Genomic DNA, 21,154 nt, shown 5'->3' on the forward strand with positions numbered 1-21,154 from the left:
TGTAATAATTTGTATTATGAAAGAATGCTACAGCAATAAATAGTGAACCTTTTTACATACAAGCTAATATTTCTCTAGGATACATACCAATAATTGGAATTGATGAAGCCTGTGCATGTTAGACGGAGAAGGCAATGGCATCCAAATCCAGTACTCTTGCCTGGAAAATCCCATGGATGGAGGAGCCTGGAAGGCTGCAGTCCACGGGGTCGCTAAGAGTCAGGCACGACTGAGCGACTTCACTTTGACTTTTCACTTTCATGCACTGGAGAAGGAAATGGCAACCCACTCCAGTGTTCTTGCCTAGAGAATCCCAGGGACGGGGGAGCCTAGTGGGCTACAGTCCATGGGGTCGCAAAGAGTCGGTACAACTGAGCGACTTCACTTTCACTTTCATAAAGGATAAAAAGCAATATACTCTTGTTTTAATTTACATTTTCCTGATTTCCAGAAAAGTTAAATATCCTTATGTGTAATCAGTCAATCTTATTTTTAATAGAAAGAATTACCTTTTTGAATTTAAACATGAGAACTCACAGATATTAAGGTGACATAGCTAGTAAGTAGCAGACCTCAAAGCTAAATTTTTCAACAACTTCTCATCAAAGCTAGGCCTTCTGACAATCTAAAGTAGTCTCCATGACCCAGAGGTCACCAACCTATGCCTGATGGCCAGCTGCCCCTAATTTGTAAATCAAGTTTTACTGGAATATAGCTATGCCCATTCGTTTATGTATTGTCTATGGCTACACTTCACCAATGCCAAAGGTGAATAGTTGGAACTACATGGCCTGCAGAACAAAAAAGATTTATACCCGGATCTAAACAAAACAATTTAACACCTAAAGAAAAGTTTCATTATGAGATTAACTGTTGTCCAATTGACTGGAGTGTGGCTATGTTAGAGAGTATGGCTCATTTTAAAATAAATTTATATGCAGTATCAGTCTGGAATATTATATTGAAGAAAAGAATCCAAAACACTCAAAAGAAGTCAAAAGACGTTCTTCTACTTCTTGGTTGGAACACTACTCTAAAGGGTTTTCTATGTGCTATTCTTCATCCTCCTTGTCTCTTTCATTCCATCTGATAAGAAACAGATCCAGTTCCTAAGGTCCTTCAGTGATGAGGATAAGCAATATAGCTCCCACTCATACACTAGGATAATATAAAACCAAAGGGAACCCCACTCTCTCTGCTGCTAACTATCCCTTCCCCTCAACTACCACCACATTAGAGATCTCTCTCCTTCCCTTTTGCTTAGAGAGAGAAGATTCACTAGGGAGCAGCTAACATTTCCAGTATGTCTAGCTAACGGCTAACAGCTAGGGTCCTGGGACTTCCCTGGTGATCCAGTGGCTAAAACTCTGAGCTCCCAAAGCAGGGAGCCCTGGTTGAGGAACTAGATACCACATGCCAGGAGTTCACATGCGGCAACTCAAGATCCTGTATGCCACAACTAAGACTGGGCAGAGCCAAACAGAGAAACAACAAGTTACGGCCCTGATTTTTGTGAGAAAGGGAAGCTGATTCTCGCTTTCTAGATCCTACCCCTCTGAAGATCCTGGCCATAAAAGTAATTTCAACTGGGAATTTTAGGCCATTCAGTTCCTGTAGGGCAGATGAGGAAAGTGCCATTATCCTCATTTTATAAATGGGGAATTGAGGATAACTTATCCTTTCATTTCCAAAGGTCATTTTAGCAAATAGGACCTTCACACAATGACACCTCCATCCCCTTTCTCCTTCTATCCTCTCCCAAATGTTGATCTTATATAACAATGGCAAAGAAGCTGACTTTATATAATAATATACTGTAAGGGAAGCCCATTAATATGTATAAAATTATATAATTTAATATAATAATGGAAAGATAACAATCTAGGATTTTTATTGAGAAACTAATGATTAAAAAAGGAACAGTGCATTTCCTTATGCAAGTAATCAGGCATTCTTTAAATGATTCTCTGGAAAGAAATTTGGCAATACATATCAAGAACCTAAAAAATGTTCATATTCAAACATACTAAGTGAAATAAACTAAACAAAAAGGGACAAAAATGGTATGATCCCATTTATGAGGTACCTAGAATGGGCAAGTTCATAGAGATAGAAAGTAGAACAGAGGTTACCAGGGAGTTGGGGAGGAAGGAATGGGAACTATTGTTCAATGGATACAGAGAATCTGTCTGGGATGATAAAATGTCCTGGAAATGAATAGCAGTGATGACTGCACAACACTGTAAATACACTTAATGCCACTAAATTGTACACCTAATTATGAATTTAACATGTCAAAATGGTAAATTTTGTTATGTATATTTTACCAAAAAATGTTAAAGTGAGACTGCTAAAAAAAAAAGTTTGGTGTTCTTTGATCAAATAATTCCATTCACAGCAATAAAAGTTTAGAAAATTATCTAAAATATAAATACATATATAGGTACTAATATAATTATTTAACATTATGGAAAACTGGAGAAAAACTATCTAACAATAACTCAAGTAAATTAAGATACATGCATACAAGCCTTATGCAGTCATTAAAAATACTTTAAATAATTCTAGTGACATGAGGAATGCTGAATTTTAAAAGCAGCATATGCAGTGTTAGTGGGTATGACCATTTATCTTTTAAACTGCATAAACAGATGTGTATGTAACACATATGCACACACCTGCACACTTGTGAGTATGAACATGCATGTGTATATTTATAAGGAAACAGGTCAAATAATGTTTATTTCTGATGTGTGGAATTATGGATCACTCTTACTTTCTCCCTTAAAAACCTTATTTTTCAAGTTTTCTAAACTGTACCATGACATACAATCAGGAAAATTTAATTTCACATCATTTGACCCAGTAATTCACTTGCAGACATAAATCATAACAACAAAAAATACTGACCAAAACTTATGCATAATAATGTTCATGCAAAGATACAACAGAAATTACTAATAAATTATAAAGTAATAAAAACTATTAACAAGTCATTGTTACCTCTGTAGAGGAAGATTAGGATAAAGGGTGAAGTGCAAGGGACTTACTTATTATATATATTACTTTTATAATTTGTATCAAAGTATTAGAGTATTGTTTAAAATAGAAAAAACTGAAAGCACCATAAAAATCCTACATGATTAATGAATAAAGAAGACGTGATACATATATACAATGGAATACTACTTAGCCATAAAAAGGTTGGGAAAAACTGGGTTCTTTTTGGAGATGTGGATGGACCTAGAGTTTGTCATACAGAGTGTTAAATCAGAAAGAAAAAAGCAATTATTGTATATTAAGGATACATGTAGAATCTAGAAAAAATGGTGCACATGAACCAATTTACAGGGCAGGAATAGAGACAGACATAGAGAGTGAACATGTGGACGTGGAGGGCGAAGGGGAAGGTGGGGCAAATTAGGAGATCAGGACTGAAATATATACACGACCATGTGTGAAATAGCTAGCTAGTGGGGAGCTGCTGTATGGCACTGGACCTGCAGTGCAGGAGACCTGAGTTCGATCCCTGGGTCAGGAAGATCCCCTGGAGAAGGGAATGACTACCCACTCCGGTATTCTTGCCCAGAGAATTCCACAGGCAGAGGGGCCTTGCAGGGTACAGTCCATGAGGTCTGAAAGGGTGAGACACAACCGAGCAACTAACACACACACACACATATAATGAAAACCAATGGGAAACAGAGAAAAAGCAGAAGACAAAACTGTAGGTACTATATGACCTGGACTATTCCAGAGAAATATGCGTAGGTACAAAATACTAAAATCAAAACAGGTGGTTTTCTCCAGATGGTATAGTTATGGATGATTTTAGCTTTTTCTTTATATATTATTCTGTATTTTTTTCTGTACTTTTCATATTTCCTACAATGATTATATACTATTTTTCAACCAGTTCAAAAAAATGTCATTGGTTTCCACTATATAATCAGAAGTGGACCCCTTATGATGGGTTTTATCCTCAAAGAATAAGCAGTAGTAAGCAACCAATGAAACAAGACTGCATGATATATATGTTTAAGAAAACCTTCATCTTTGAGGGGTAAGGAAAGCTCAGTCTAAAGGGACACTGCTGACTACTTCCTGTCTTCTTGCTTTTGGAGGAAATGGCAACCCACTCCGGTACTCTTGCCTGGAAAATCCCATGGATGCAGGAGCCTGGTAGGCTACAGTCCATAGGGTCACAAAGAGTTGGACACGACTGAGTGACTTCACTTTCTTTTCTTTCTTAGAAAATACAACTAAAGAATAAAGTACCTAAACATTAGATGCCTGACAAACTTTGTACTTTAAGAACCAAGATGACCACCTTCTCAACCCTGAAATTGAAGACCTTACACCTGAAAAACACATCAAAACCTAAATCACATGGCTGGGATCGTGTCACTCCTTATCCAAAACATTCGTGAGCTAACTTCACGCAGAATAAAATCCAAATCTCTTAGTATGACGCTTACTGTTCTTTAAGATCCAACCAAACATCTTTTCCGGCCTCATTTCCAGCTCATTCCTCCAAAATATCTTCTATCTCAGGAGCACTTTCCCAAATATGCCAAACATTTCCCCAGGCTCTGTGCTGCTGCCATTCTATAACCTCCTCCAAAATGCCCTTCTAAACTTAAGGAATTCTAGGATTTCCCTGGTGGCTGAGGGTAAAGAATCTGCTTGCCAATGCAGAAGACACAGCTTCAATCCCTGATCCAGGAAGATCCCAGGTGCCACAGAGCAACTAAGACCACACGCTACAACTATTTCTCTAGAGCCTGGGAACCTTAACTACTGAGGCGGCACCCTAGAGCCAGCGCTCTGCAACCAGAAGCCACCAAAATGACGAGCCCGTGCACAGCAACTAGAGAGCAGCCCCCACTCTCTAGAACTAGAGAAAACCCTTGGAGCAAGGAGGACCCAGCACAGCCAGAAATAAACAAACAAATACAATTGTAAACTTAAGGAATTCTAAGTCGCCCTTTACCACCTGGCTCAAATGCCTTCTCCCTTCAGAGGCTCTCTCTCCTTGTTCCCCCCAATTCAGGAACAACTCTATTGTCTCCTCTATATGCTCCCATATTGCTTGTTCCTCTACACACTTCATTTCATTCTTCCTTGGGTCGACACTAGCTGCATATATGTTTCACTTGACTAAGCTCCTGAAGAGCAGAAACCATCTTATTCACCTATCAGCTCCATTCCAGCATAATGCCTGCACGCCGCAGGTGCTAAATAATGCTGCCCGACTGAATGACAGCCAACTGGCCCTCTTCTAATGGATTCTTTCAGTGAGGCAGCCAGTGAAGCTGAACTGTCAGAAAGGACAAGCCCTCTAATTTAAAGCCACATACCTAGGTAAGAGTGACCAGCAAAAAGCTGTCATGGGCCTGCCACTTTAAGCGGACTGGCAAGCTGCCTGTGTTTACACAATCCTAATTGAAACTAAAGGGCACTGAGGGAAAGAAGAGAGATTAAGAGGTGTGGATACTACAGGTCATCTCTTCCTCTGTTGGGAGCCCAAATCTCCCAGCCTAGCACCCAGAGAGCTCACCAAGCAGCCTATTTTCTGGCTGCTGTCGCCCTAGGACCTGAGTATTGAAAAGCAACTGATTAGGCCACTTCAGTCTCTCCAGCAACTGGCTCTGCTTTTAGGCATTTAATTTCTAATTGTGGTTATGCGGGGCCTTTTCTCTAAATGAATCCCACACTGCTCCAATCATTAAGAGAATCTCTTTAAAGAGAGGCTTGAAATTAACAACAGCAGGAAACAAAGTCTCTAAACCATCTAAATCACAATATCCACACTGTCCATTTTGATGACATTCACCCCCACCTCCTTCAAACAATAGGTCCTACCAGGGAACGACTACTTCTCTCAGGACCAGCAAGTCCTGTGATTGTTTGTCAGGAGAAGGCTCCCAGGGCCTGCTTCTCATTAAATAGCTGCTTCACGTTTGATCACTCAGCTGTGACTCTGAGTAGAGAGTATAGTTGCTATAATTCAAGTACTAAAAAGGAATTCCACTTCTACCCCTTGTCCAATAGTCAAGCAGCTTAGAACAAACAGATCCTTCCCCACCTCAAACCTCCTTTGGCCTACCTGGTTTCAGATCTGGACCTCTTAGTATCTAAAAATTTCAATATATAAATGAAGAAAACATGGCTTTAAGAAAGAGAATTAATTGCGAATGATCACAGAGTGTCTTGGTGACAGAATCTTTTGACTAGGATGCCTAACACCTTATTTTTCTGACTAGTTATCAACAATACCACCACTGCCTGGCACAGATTCAAGGGTACTACAGAGAGCCTAACTAAAATGCACTGGAGAGCCCCTCTGCTTTGACCACCCCCTTCCCAACAACCCCCACTGTCTCTCAAACTGCTGACCAAACCTAGTAAGTAAACACCGACAAAAAAATCAAGTAACTTGGTACATCACTTCTCCTGCAAAAGCACAGAGCTACCAGATCATCTGCTTCAGCACGCCACCTGGGAAGCACCCCGGTGGGCCACGGCGTGCTGGTGAGCAGTGGCCGCGGCAGCCTGCAGAACTTGTGGTTGTGGGTCTCCTGGAGCCGGGACCGCAGTGGCTCCTCAGTTGGAGTGTTCCACAGCAACATGTTCCAATACTTCTTGGCCCTTAACACATTTGTGATTTGGGAGGACTTCCACTAGAAAGGCTAATTTTCTCCACTATCTAGTCACCTTGACCTAGAAGTAAGCAAACGCACAGTGAGTATAAAGGAAGTGACACCCTTTTAAACAAATCTTTCTGATCTTGTTAAATCAAATGAAGATGGTAATCAAAATAGTCTCCTAAAGTTTACAAATACTCCTTTGGGAACTGCCTTTTAAACTATTATACTGATTAATAATCACACATTATATAATCATAGATTTTGGCCCTGGAAGAAATCCTCCAGATCATATAAACTGCTCATTTTTACATGAGAAAACTCCAGTCCACTGGGGTTAGACAGTTGGTCCCTGCTCACACAGCTGGTGAGGAGTAATCAGGACTAGAAACCTAGTCACCCTAACTCCTAGCATAAGCCACAAGCATATCCTAATCCAGGCACCTCCCCCTTCCTGTTCCTCACTGTTGTCTTTAACTCAGGACACTAAAGCATACCAAGAATGGTTTTGAAACCCAGTTGCTAAGAAATGATAGCTTAAGACCAGAACTTCTCTGCAGTCGCTCCCTATGAGTTTGAGCCTTCATTCGGTATCTAGTTTACAAGAATTCTGGGTAAACTACCTTACAACAGGGGTCAGTGAGACCCCAGAGACACTCCCCCGACAGCTAGAAGAATATATTTATCAAACACTCTGCCCACCTCCTGCGGTAACCTGTTTACTTCAAGTAAGTGAAAGAGGTTACTTAGAAGGACCTAGATAAAGGAAAAAGAAAGTAGTAGAAATCCTGTTTGAGGAAAGCTGACCTATGAAAAAGCAGAGAGGGCAGGAACCATCTTAACTTACCTCCTGGTGAACAGCTTTCTAAGGCTGGGACAAAGCGATCCCTGGCAATCTGGCTTATAACTAGCCTCAACCCAGGGAAGGGGCAAAGGGACAGGAACGATGTTCATTCCCCCATCTCACCGAAGAGCTGTGGGTCAGCTCGGCTTCACCTCACCCTGGGCAGCCCCAGCGCTCTGTAGATCAGCCAGCCACCGGAAGGAAAGCCACCCAGCCTAGGTCAATGGGGTGAGTCAGTGACAGAGCAGGAAGAGTCACTGGGGCAGAAAGTCTGGCCTCCTGTGGCAAAACAGCCCAAACCACACCCCAACATGGTCAGCACAGGGAAGACTCTGCCCTACTAGAATTCCAGTCTCCAGAGCAGGAAAGGTCCTTCCTCAAGAGACTGTACTAGTCACATTTCCAAGCGTTGCCCACCTGGCTCAAAAACCTTCCATGGTTTTCTTCCTTAAGCACCATATTCAAATTCTTTGGCTTACCTTCCCAGGCCCTCCATTACATGGCCTCAAGTCATTTATTCAACCTTATTTCTCACTATTCCACAGTGCACACTCTGAACTAATCAAGCCAGTCTTCCCACTTGTCTCATGAGCCAAGCCCTTTCTCATTTCCATGACTTTAGCTATCCAGCAGTGGTAAATTCAAGCCCCTTCCAAGGTTTGGCAGGTAATAGAAATGAATGTTGCAGTGAGGCAGCCGGAAAAACTAGGAAGTGTGGCCCCCACCTAATGGCATTCAAATATTTTCATTCAAGTTATTTATGCAATATTGCACTATGAGCATCACAGTAACATTTTAAAGAGTTACCGATACTCTTTGAAGCTTTCGTGTAAGAAAACTTCCCTAAGGTTAGGCAGGTGGAAAAATGCTGAGCACGCTTTCCAGGCCTATCTGAAACCAAAGCAGGAGCTCTAAACTATTAGGCTTCCCAGCAGTACAAAAACCATGGAAGATACAGAGCTCTAAACTCTGAAGAGGAAACTCACTTTTCACTTTTCATGATATATATATAATTTCAGTAGCAGGATGAGAAGTCCAAAGAGCAGTTTGTCTAACCATATTCCAACTGCCCCAAAATTCTGTCATCTTCCAGCTAAAGTCTTTCCTGGTTCCTTCAGGTCCTACTGAACTCCATACTCAATTCCCATGGGGCTTACAGATCGGAAAACATAATCAGGTGCTAAATTATACACTGTCACGCAAAACTGAACACTGCTTCCCTGTCTAGCTTCACTATCAAACTACTGTAGTAACCTATACCTAGTTCTACCAAAAACATGTTGATCCTGAATCTAATCAAGAGGAAATACAAATCACAAATAATCAAGAGGAAATACAAATCCAAATTAAGAGACATTCTGCAAACAACTAACTTGAATTCTAAAGAATGTCAATGATATGATCGACAAAAAGGCATTCAGTATTAACAGATTTAAAAACTGTTCAAAGTTGAGACTTCCCTGGTGATCCAGTAGTTAAGAATCTGCATTGCAATGCAGGGGATGCAGGTTAGATCCCTGGTTGTCAGGAACTAAGATCCCACATGCTGTGAAGCAACTAAGCCCTTGCACCGCAACTACTGAGCCCGTGCGCAAGAACTAGAGAGTCCATGAGACACAACAAAAGATCTTGCACAACACAAGTAAGATCCAATGCAGCAAATAAAGAAGTAGAATTTTTTTTAATTGTTCAAAGTTAAAGCATACTAAGGGCATGACAAAGTCATGACAACTAACACAGGCATGATCTTTCAATGGATCCTGGAATGACAAAAAAAAATCTATGAAAGGTATCACTGGAAAAACCAGAGCAACCTGAACAAGGATTGTACTGAACGTACTGAATTTCTGAGTGTAATTTTACTGTGGTTAGCATATGAAGACGGAGAAGGCAATGGCACCCCACTCCAGTATTCTTGCCTGGAGAATCCCAGGGACGGGGGAGCCTGGCAGGCTGCCGTCTATGGGGTCGCACAGAGTCGGACACGACTGAAGCGACTTAGCAGCAGCAGTAGCAGCAGCAGCATAGGAAGATATTCTGATTTTTTTTCAGCAAATACTTGCTAAGCTATTTAAGGGATGAAGTAACATGAAGTTCACATCTAACAGTCAAAAGGTTCCTAAAATGAAGGACAGAGGCCAAAACAGCAAAATGTTAACAATCAGTGAGCCTAGGTGAAAAATATAGAAACATTTGTTACATTATTCCTATAAAGTATCTGTAGGTTTGAAGAGCTTGGGGAATAGGTAACTCCTGTATTTTATATATATTATATATATATGTGTGTGTGTGTGTATGTGTATATCTTTAAATACTCAGCTCTGTGAGAGGTGAAATTGACACACATTATGCATTTGCTCACTGCACAAGGAAACTGGGCTTTGGAGGGTTAGCAAACCAGACAGAGTCCACTTAGCAGCAGTGCATGAGGGGTACAACAGCAAACTCCAAGTGAACCATAAGCTTCCCTCAAACTCACATTGTCATGCCATAAGCAAGCCAGAAAAGTAGGCAATCAAAGCTCTTACTACCTCATCCCTCACTGACACCATCCAGAAGTCAGACACTCAGCAAATGCCCCCTTACAGGGCATAATGCAGTTGTTACCCACACATAAGACAAAGGCCTCTGTATCCACCTACCACAGAATACCCCAAACTTGACAGCCTGCAAAGTGTCTCTGGCCCGTCACAGGAAGGTGCTCAAGTGGTCAAATAAATATGCCGGAAATATATGCACGGTCTTTACTCCTCACCAGACAAACCAGTCCTTAGCTGCAGTAAGGCAGAAGAAATCTGCAAGGCTGAATCACTGGCACTTCCTGCACTGACTTCAAAGAAACTGGTCCTTAAAGAGGACAGAAAGGGCAGCTGACACAGCTGCCAACAGAGGCCTCAGCCCAGCAGCATGCTGTGCAACATGCTCCCTCTCCTCTCCTCAGACATCGGATCATTTTACTTCCGCCAAGTGGTCCCTTATTAGGGTGACTGACTGCCCAATGGCCAGCCCTTAACCTTGACTCTCTCCTCCCCTCACTGACAGCCAAGATTCTGTCCCTTCCGGATAGCTCCTCCTGCAATTTAGCAGAAAGACTAGTCAAAACTATTCCCCCCAAACTTCCATCAATTGAAGTAACATCTCTAGTGAAAGAAAGTGAAAGTGAAGTTGCTCAGTCGGGTCCGACTCTTCGTGACTCCATGGACTGTAGCCCACCAGGCTTTTCCATCCATGAGGTTTTCCAGGCAAGAATACTGGAGTGGGTTGCCATTTCCTTCTCCAGGGGATCTTCCCCACCCAGGGATCGAACCCAGGTGTCCTGCACTAAAGGCAGACGCTTCATCCTCTGAGCCACCAGGGAAGTCCTCAAGATCTCTAGAGATATAACATTCAGCTTGCTTCTCAAACCTACCATATTTAGCATGTTTTACCAAAGATAGAATGTAACATGTAAGGCTGGTTTGTTAAATTCTGGAATTGTAAACTGTGAAGAAAAGAAAATACAATGTTTTTAGATTTGATATGGCAAAAAGATCTTAACAGGTTTGATGTACCAAAAATAGCAAATGTATAATTTAATAGGACTAAATATAAAGCCCTGCATTTAGAATAAAAGAAATCAACCAAACTAATACAGGATGGTAGAGACCTGGTACATAGTTCATACTGAAAAGCTTGCCATTTGGCTGGGGGTGGCAGGGAAGGCTGCCTATGGTGGGAGGAGAGGCCATACACTCTCACAGGAAGCGTGAATCTGACAGAGCCACCCAAAATATCAATCCAGCTCAGGTCATGTCAGTAGAAGACTAATCTATGTCCCACCTCTGAAAAGCAGAGGGTACATGCAGAGGAAGAATGATAACCACCCTGGTGAAGTGTCTGAAATTCATGGCATGAAACATGAAAACTTTTTCAAATATATGCATGCTTGTCATGCAGATGAGGAGAAAGACTCATATGACCCCTTGCAAGAAGACAAAACCAGAACTAGTGAGTGGAAGTCAGAGGAGGATAGATTCTGGTTTGATGTAGGGGAGGTACCCTCAGCACAACAGAGAAGTTAAGAATGTATGTTACGGAACCCAGAATGCTTGGATCAGAACACCAACTCCACCTCTTACAAACTGTAGGGCTTCGGGTAAACTAAGTTAGCAACAGCAACAGTAATAGAGCTTTGGGAAGCAGTTCATGTAAAGTGCTTAAAACAGTGCCTGGGTCACATTATATGCTGAAAAAAAAAAACAAAGTCAGCTATCGCTGTTACTGACTGTTGATATAATGGACCAGGTAACCTGAAAAATCTTCCTACTAAATGTGCCTGAAAATGCCCAGAAAAACAGAACAAAAATCCTTTTTGACTTGCTAGTTAAATTGCTGTCTCTTAGAACCACACCTACCCTGTGGTTATGGTCTGCTCTGTGTTGCCGGGGCTTGGACTCTTCTAGTACCACTTCACCTTTGCCAGCTGGCTCCCAGTTAGGGTCTGTTAACGGGGTGCAAACAGGAAAAATCGAAGGCAGGAGGAGGCTGCCAGGGACTTCCTTCTTCCTGTGGCTCTCTGCTCCTGACAACTGCAGTTGGTTTCTCCCTGCTTCCTTCTAAACTCCCTCTTTGAGGCACCAGAGCAGGGCTCAACCAAACCTGGCTCCCCCAGGTCCCTCCTGCGGGCTCCTGAGACACCAGCAACACCAGGCAACGCCTTCTCCTCAGAGAATCCAGGTGCAGTCCCACGAGATCCCTCCAGAATCCTAAGTTCTGCCAACCCCAACCTTCTCCCTTTGTTTTTCAGTCCTGGATGAAGCAGCCGCTTAACGCAGTTATAATATAAGTTACTTGAAGAGTCCCCTTTTTGCTCTTTTAGCCCTCCAACAAAGGTTTAAATGAAACCCCTTTACTGAATTCACTCTCTTAAAATACCTGTGTGTGGTTTCTATTTTCCTGATAGGATTCTGACACTAGATAAACTGAACTCACAAGAAAGTAAAAGAAATCCCAGGAAACAGAAACAAAAGAAGCTGAAAATTGGATTAGTGAGGCATAGCTGTCCTAGCAATGTAAGGAATCTGTGACCTCCTCATACTTCAGATCTTGAGCCCATAAGAAGCAACTGAGATCTCTGTATAAAGGCTGCATGTGTGTGCTAAGTTGCTTCAGTCCCATCTGACTCTTTGTGACCCTGAGACCCTCAGTAAAAAGAGACTAGGAAAAAAAAAAAAAAAACCTGTCCACAGGAAAATAAGGAAGGTTGCTTTACAAACGTAATAAAGTGGGAGGAAAAAAAAGCTTTCTAGGAATTAATAACCTGGGTGCACAGAAGAGGTGGATTTGGAATTTTAAAATTTATACTAAATCTGTGGCCTAGAAACCTAAAAGAAAAATTACAGACATTTTAGCCCCAGGTTGGGAACAGCCTTGAGTTCCCAAAGATGCAAATACAAAGTTGTAGCAGGAGACACACAAATGGCCAATAAATACATGAAAAGATGTTCAACATCATCAGGAAAATGCAAATTAAAACCACAATAACACTACATCTCCATGAGAATGACTAAAATTAAAAAGATTTACTATACCAAATGTTGGTAAGAAAATAAAGAAACCAAAGCTCTCAGATACTGCAATGGAAACATAAAACAGTACAACCCTTTTGGAAAACTGGTAATTTCTTAAAAATTAAAAATACCTTGCCATATGACCCAGCCATTTCATGCCAAAGAGTCAGGAAACTGTATGTTCACTCAAAGATTTATACATGAATGCTCACAGCAATTTTGTTCACAGCAGCCAAAAACTGCCAACAGCCCAAGTGTCCATCAACAGTAAATGATAAACCAGTCAGAATGACCATCATCAAAAAATCTACAAATAATAAATGCTAGCGAGGGATGTGGAGAAAAGGGAACCCTCTTGCATAGTTGATGAGAATGTGAATTGATACAGCCACCACAGAGAACAGTATGGAGATTTCTTTAAAAACTAAGAATAATACCACCATATGACATAGCAGATTCACTACTAGGCACTTACCCTAAGAAAACCACAATTCTAAAAGATACATGTACCCCAGTGTTCATAGCAGTACTATTTACAAAGGCCACTACTTACAAAGGACAAGGAAGCAACCTAAATGTCCATCAACAGATGAATAGATAAAGAAGGTGTAGTACATAATTACAATGAAATATTACTCAGCCATAAAAAGGGACAAATCTAAGCCACCTGTAGTGAGGCGGATGAACCCAAAGCCTGTTATACAGAGTGAAGTAAGTCAGAAAGAGGAAAACAAGTATATATTAACGCATATATATGGAATCTAGAAAAATGGTACTGATGAACCAATTCTCAGGGCAGCAGCAGAGACACAGACATAAGAGACTAGACTTGTGGGCACAGTGGGGGATGAAGGTAGCACTGAAACATATACGTTACTATATGTAAAACAGACAGCCAGTGGGGAAATGCTATATGATGCAGGGAGCTCAACCCAGTGCTCTATGACAACCTAGAGGGGTGGGATGGGGTGAGAGGTGGGAGGGAGGTTCAAGAGAGCAAGGACATATGTATACCTATGGCTGATTCATGTTGATGTATGGCAGAAACCAACACAATATTGTAAATATTACAATAAAAATAAATTTTAAAAAGTAAATGATAAACAAAACTGTATGATATAGTCATACAAAGGAAGACTACTTAGCAACAGTTCCAGTTCAGTCACTCAGTTGTGTCCGACTCTTTGCGACCCCATGAACTGCAGGACGCCAGGCCTCCCTGTCCATCACCAACTCCTGGAGTCTGCCCAAACCCATGTCCATTGAGTCCATTGCCATCCAACCATCTCATCTTCCGTCGTTCCCTTCTCCTCCTGCCCTCAATCTTTCCCAGCATCAGGTTCTTTTCAAATGAGTCAGCTCTTCACATCAGGTGGCCAAAGTATTGGAGTTTCAGCTTCAACATCAGTCCTTCCAAAGAACACCCAGGACTGATCTCCTTTAGGACGGACTGGTTGGATCTCCTTGCAGTCCAAGGGACTCTCAAGAGTCTTCTCCAACACCACAGTTCAAAAGCATCAATTCTTCGGCGCTCAGCTTTCTCTATAGTCCAACTCTCCCATCCATACATGACTACTGGAAAACCATAGCCTTGATTAGATGGACCTTAGTTGGCAAAGTAATGTCTCTGCTTTTGAATATGCTGTCTAGGTTGGTCATAACTTTTCTTCCAAGGAGTAAGTGTCTTTTAATTTCATGGCTGCAATCACCATCTGCAGTGATTTTGGAGCCCAGAAAAAATAAAGTCTGACACTGTTCCCACTGTTTCCCCATCTATTTCCCATGAAGTGATGGGACCAGATACCATGATCTTCATTTTCTGAATGTTGAGCTTTAAGCCAACTTTTTCACTCTCCTCTTTCACCCTCATCAAGACGCTTTTTAGTTCTTCTTCGCTTTCTGCCATAAGGGTGGTGTCATCTGCATATCTGAGGTTATTGATATTTCTCCCAGCAATCTTGATTCCAGCTTGTGCTTCCTCCAGCCCAGCATTTCTCATGATGTACTCTGCATAGAAGTTAAATAAGCAGGGTGACCATATACAGCCTTGACGTACTCCTTTTCCTATTTGGAACCAGTCTGTTGGTCCATGTCCAGTTCTAACTGTTGCTTCCTGATCTGCATACAGATTTCTCAAGAGGCAGGTCAGGTGGTCTGGTGTTCCCACCTCTTTCAGAATTTTCCACAGTTTATTGTGATCCACACAGTCAAAAGCTTTGGCATAGTCAATAAAGCAGAAATAGATGTTTTTCTGGAACTCTCTTGCTTTTTCGATGATCCAGTGGATGTTGGCAATTTGATCTCTGGTTCCTCTGCCTTTTCTAAAGCCAGCTTGAACATCTGGAAGTTCACGGTTCACGTATTGCTGAAGCCTGGCTTGGAGAACTTTGAGCATTACTTTACTAGCGTGTGAGATGAGTGCAATTCTGTGGTAGTTTGAGCATTCTTTGGCAACAGCAACAGAAAGTAACAAATTACTGATATATGCACTAAATACATAAATATCAAATGCATTACACTGCCTGAAAGAAAGCAAACACAAACACATACTCTGTATATATTTTCTAGATAAAATTCTAGAAAACACACATTAACCTTCAGTAATTAGATTACTTGGTTCTTTGGGGCCAATGATGAACTGTAAAGAGGCATAAGGAAACTTTTGGGAGTTATGGGAATGCTCTGTATCATGACTGGGGCAGCTTTTTCTAAGTGTATAACTCTGTCAAAACTTTTTACTTTAAATAAATTTTATTGTACATAAATTATAATTAAGCAAAGTTTATTTTTTTTAAAAAAAGCTTTTCTTGAGAGAACTGACCTCAACTCAAGCTACACAAGAATACCATAGGACTTCCCTGGTGGTCTAGTGGTTAGAATCTGCCTGCCAACACGGAGGACATGGGTTCCAGCCCTGCTCTGGAAACATTCTACATGCTGCAGGCAACTAACCCGAGTGCTGCAACTACTGACGCCCGAGCACCTAGAGCCCATGCTCCACAACAAGAGAAGCCAGCGCAACGAGAAGCCTGCGCGCTGCAGAGAGGCGCCCACTCGCCGCAACTAGAGAAAGCCCGAGAGCAGCAGTGAAGACCCAGTGCAGCCAAAAATAAATAAATTAAAATGCTTTTTAAAAACACCACCATAGATGATACTCCTTTGAATGAGCTCACAATCCAAAATTATAAAATACTTGAGGAAACAATCCATCATGACCAGAGTCATTAAAGCAAATGGCAGGATTATATCCCCAAAACATCAGAAAACAGGAAACATTAAACTTATTTGAAGTTATTATAGAAGAATTGGAAACACAAAAGCAAGACACCAAGAAACAGACAGCCAGACTTGAAAACGAACCACAGTACTTGTAGAAATGAAAAACTTGGCGAATGAAAATAAGAATTCAAAAAATAAACTAATTCTAGCTTAAAGGAAATTATCCAGAGGTAACATAGAAAGATAGAGATGGAAATGATAAAGAATAGGAGATGTGGAGGACAAAATTAGAAAGCTCTGCTGCTGCCGCCACCACTAAGTCACTTGAGTCATGTCTGATACTTTGCAACCCTATGGGCTGCAGCCCACAAGACTCCTCTGTCTGTGGGATTCTCCAGGCAATACTGGAGTGGGCTGCCATACCCTCTCTTCAAGGGATCTTTCCAACCCAAGGATTGAACCCCAATCTCCTGTGTCTCCTGCACTGCAGCCAGAATCTTTACCTCTGAGCCACCAGGGAAGCCACTAGAAGGCTCAAAATAAGTTAAATATGACATCAGGGAGAGGCACTATTTAAAGAGGCATATGCCAAAAAATGGACAAACTGAGAGAAATGGACAAATTCCCAGAAATATACAACCTCCTAAGACTGAATCAGGAAGAAACAGAAAATATGAACAGACCAATTATCAGTAATAAAATCAAATTGGCAATTTTAAAAACTCCCAATAAACAAAAGTCCAGGACCAGATGACTTCATAGGTAAAATTCTACCAAATATTTAAAGAAGAGTTAACATGTATCCTTCTCAAATTATTCCAACAAATTACAGAAAGCAACACGTCCAAATTCACTTTCAAGGCCAGTGTCACCCAAACACCAAAATCAGACAAAGATATCACACACAAAAAAGAAAATTATAGGCCAGTATCACTTTATAGTTGTAAAAATTCTCAACAAAATATTTGCAAACCACATTCAACAACACATTAAAAAGATCATACACCATGATCTCATGGGATCTATTCTAGGGATTCAAGGAGGGTTCAATATCCACAAATCAATTAATGTAAAACACAGTATTAACAAACTAAAGAATAAAAATCATCTAAATGAATGCAGGAACAAAGTTCAACATCTATATATGATTAAAAAAAAAATACCATCAAAGTGAGTCCATAGAGAACATACCTCAACAAAATAAAGACCAGATATGACAAGCCCACAGCTGACAGCATCTCAACAGTAAAAAGCTGAAAGCATTTCCTCTAAGGTCAAGAACAAGACAAGGATACCCACTGTCACCACTTTTACTCAACATACTCTTTGAAGTCCTAGCCACAGCAATCAGGCAAGAAAAAGAAAAAGAAACCAAATTGGGAAGGAAGAAGTAAAACTGTCACTGTTTGCAGATGACATGGTGTTATTGAAAATCCTAAAGGTGCCACAAAAAAACCATTAGAACCAATTAATAAATTCAGTAAAATTACAGAATATAAAATTAATATACAGAAATCTATTGTTTCTATACACTAACAAAGAACTATCAGAAAGAGAAATTAAGAAAACAATTTTATTTACGACTGCATCAAAAATAATAAAATACCTAGTAGTAAATCTAAGGAGGTAAAAAGTCTGTACTAAAAAAAGACAGAGGATGAGATGGTTAGATGGCATCACCAACTTGACAGACATGAGTTTGAGTAAGCTCGAGGAGTTGGCGATGGACAGGGAAGCCTGGCATGCTGCAGTCCATGGGTGTGCAAAGAGTCGGATACAACTGAGCAACTGAACTTAGGACATTGGTGAAAGAAATTAAAGATGTCACTAACAAATGGGAAGATACACCATGCTAATGGTTTGGAAGAATGAATACTATTAAAATGAGCATACTAGCCTAAGGCATTCTACAAATTTGATGCAATCTCTATCAAAATACCAAGGTAATTTTTCATAGAACTAAGACAAATACTGTAATTCTAAAATTTGTATGGAAACACAAAAGACCTTGAATAGCCAAAACAATCCTGAAGAACAAAACTGTCCTCACGCACTGTTGAGGGGAATGTATATTGGTGCAGCCGCTATGGAAGATAGTATGGAAGTTCTTAAAAAAGTTAAAAATAGAACTATTATATGATCCAGCAATTCCACTCCTGGGTGTATATCCAAAGAAAATGAAAACACTAATTGGAAAAGATATATATGAACATCCCTATGTTCACTGCAGCATTACTGACAACAGCCAAGATATAGAAGCAACCTAAATGCACATGGGTAGATGAATGGATAAAGAAGGTGTGGCATATACTCTAATGGAATATTACTCTGCCACACAACAGAATGAAACTGCCATTTGTGACAACATGGATGGTGAGTACATGTGATAACATGTACTAGGTGAGTGAAATAAGTTAGACATAGAGAGACAAATATTGTACAATTTCACTTACACATGGAATCTAAAAATCAAATAAAAAAACCTAACAAAACAGGAAGACTCACAGATACAGAGAAAAAACAGGTGGCTGCTGAGGGAGCAGGATGAGGGGATTAAAAAAATAGGTGAGGAAGACTGAGAGGTGCAAACTGCCAGTAACAAAATAAGTGAGTCACAGGTTATGAACCGTACACTGTGGGGAAAAGAGTCTCTAATGTAGCATCTTTGTATGGTGACAGATGGAACAACATTTTTTTTAAATAAAGAGATAATGACTGGGAATCTTTAGAAAACTGAAAGGTATGAAACCCCAGATTGAGGCATCACTCTAAGCCCAAGTAGAACAAAATTAAATCCACACATGTAATGAAAGTGCAAAACACAAATGACAAAAAAAGAGGATCTTAAAAACAACCAGAGAAAAAGGCAGGTTACATACAACGAAATAATAGTTATATTGTGGACACAGTTCTCAAGAGTTAACAACAAAAAGCCATAATTTCAGTAAAATGATACTTTCAAAGTGCTGGGGGTAAAACAACTGGAAGCCTAGTATACCCAGCTAAACTATCAATCAAGATTGATAAGGAAGTAAAGATATTTTCCAACAGAGTATTTACCATTAACAGACTCTCACTAAGAGAACATCTGAAGGGGGAATTCTGTGGCAGTCCAGAATTAGGGCACCATACTTCCATTGCAGGGAGCATGGGTTTGATCCCTGGTGGGAGAACTAAGATCTGACATGCTGCATAATATGGTCCAAAAAAAAAAAAAAATCAGAAGTATGTATTCCTCTATTTGATGAAAAAGAAGGAATAAAATGCAAGAAAGGATGGAAAAAACAGTAAACATATATGGGTAAAATGAAATAACCACTGAAAGCACAAAACTATGCTACTTATTAGAATTGTTCTAACATTTGGGGATGGTCTCATTCTTGGAAATGCTCATTTTGAGTCTGTTTAATGTACACTGTGCTGAAATAAATGGCCTCCAACATACCTACTGACCGTAGGGTTTTATCAATTAGACAAAGCTGCCAAAACATTTCCTGATCAGCTCTGTTTAGCCATCTGTGGCAGGGCTTTCCCTCATCCTAACAGTTCTAGAACTCGAGTCTCAGTTCAAGGCATTCTTTCCACTTCCATATTCCACAAATTTAAAAAAAAAGAACATTCTAAATAGAAATGTCCCTTATATGAGCTTTTGGTTAAGATCTTCTAGTTTGGGGGAGTATAATTTTTGGCTATGGATTTAGGATTCAGGCTTTATAATTAGTCATCATTTGCTTGAACTTGGGCCAAGAAGAGAGTACTTTGGCAGCTTTCACAAAGAAGTATGCGCTTCTTCCTCTGAAGGAGAAAATACCACACAGGATCAGAAGGGAGAGAACACATTCAACCCTGCAGGCTGAAGGCTGCCTTACCTGATCTGAACATTCCCTCTAGCTTCCCATATATTCACAGCAGTCACATCACTTATACTCAAAAATGTGTACTCGCCAAGATGCTTGCAAGAAACAGCTCACCTGATTTGACCCTCATAACGGCAGGAAAGTAGATAAGGCAGGTAAATTCATTGTTTATATATGAAAAAAGTGAGACTCAAAAGAAACTGACTCGCCGCAGACGACCCGCACGGCCAACACAATCCCTCCCCTTCACTTAGACCCAACCCACAAAAAAACCCAGTATAGCCAACCAAGCACGAGCTATGTAACCGAGGCCAAGCTGAACATAAACCTCAGGCGGCCCATCTGTAATAAACTATAAAAAAGCTGTTAGGAATATTAAAAAGATGATCCATATAAAGGGTGTGGCACGGTGTCTGAAACGTAGCTGGTCCTCAGAAAATGTTTATTATTACTACTACCACTATTGTTAACAATAATAGGCGAAGACTTCTCACTACAGGAACCCTCGGCGACACGCCTTTCAGGAACCTGCGTTACCCACACCCGCCTCGCCCCCCGACACAATTCCACCGACACGCCCCCAAACAGACCCTCCCCCTAAGCACGCCCCGCACCTCCCTCTCGGACAAGGCCCTTTCCTCACAAACCTTACCCTCGAAAGACTCTCCCCAGTCAGCCTCGCCTATGAAGGAGGCCTTCCGCCCGCACCCGCCTCTTCAGCACCTCTTTTAGACTCGGGCATCCCTGCAGGCGCCCCAGCCGCACGCTAGTAGCGGGCCCGCGCCATTACCTGGCCGCGCGCTCCCGCTCCGACTCTCACTTCCCCAGGATCGCCTTCTTCTCGGGCCCGCGCCAGCGCTATGAGCGCACAATTAGTTTAAACTATGGCCCCGCCCCCTCGCGTCGCCCTGCGATTGGCCCCTGTCGGCTGGCGTCGCACGCAGAAGCAGCCTGAAGGACCCGGGGAAAGGAAGTGTGAGGGCCACTGGAAAGGGGAAAAGGGTGCCACAACTTCCGGACCCTGGCCCGGCGGCCTGA

General features: G+C 41.2%; 1 protein-coding gene across 19 annotated transcripts in view; it reads right to left on the reverse strand.

Moving 5' to 3' along the window:
- NUMA1 (nuclear mitotic apparatus protein 1) overlaps positions 1 to 20,959 on the reverse strand; it is a 69,565-nt gene extending 48,606 nt beyond the window's left edge. For 5 of the 19 annotated variants that reach the window (XM_060399416.1, XM_060399414.1, XM_027979470.2 and 2 more), the window contains exon 1: positions 20,907 to 20,959. The gene's annotated coding sequence lies outside the window, so the exon portion shown is untranslated. Of the gene's footprint in view, positions 1 to 87; positions 7,670 to 10,133 lie in introns of those variants that run through there. The other 14 variants (XM_042233175.1, XM_060399415.1, XM_042233168.1 and 11 more) reach the window with 6 other exon arrangements.
- Positions 20,960 to 21,154: the final 195 nt, after the last annotated feature.

Source organism: Ovis aries, chromosome 15 (assembly GCF_016772045.2).
Source record: "Ovis aries strain OAR_USU_Benz2616 breed Rambouillet chromosome 15, ARS-UI_Ramb_v3.0, whole genome shotgun sequence".
NCBI lineage: Eukaryota > Metazoa > Chordata > Mammalia > Artiodactyla > Bovidae > Ovis > Ovis aries.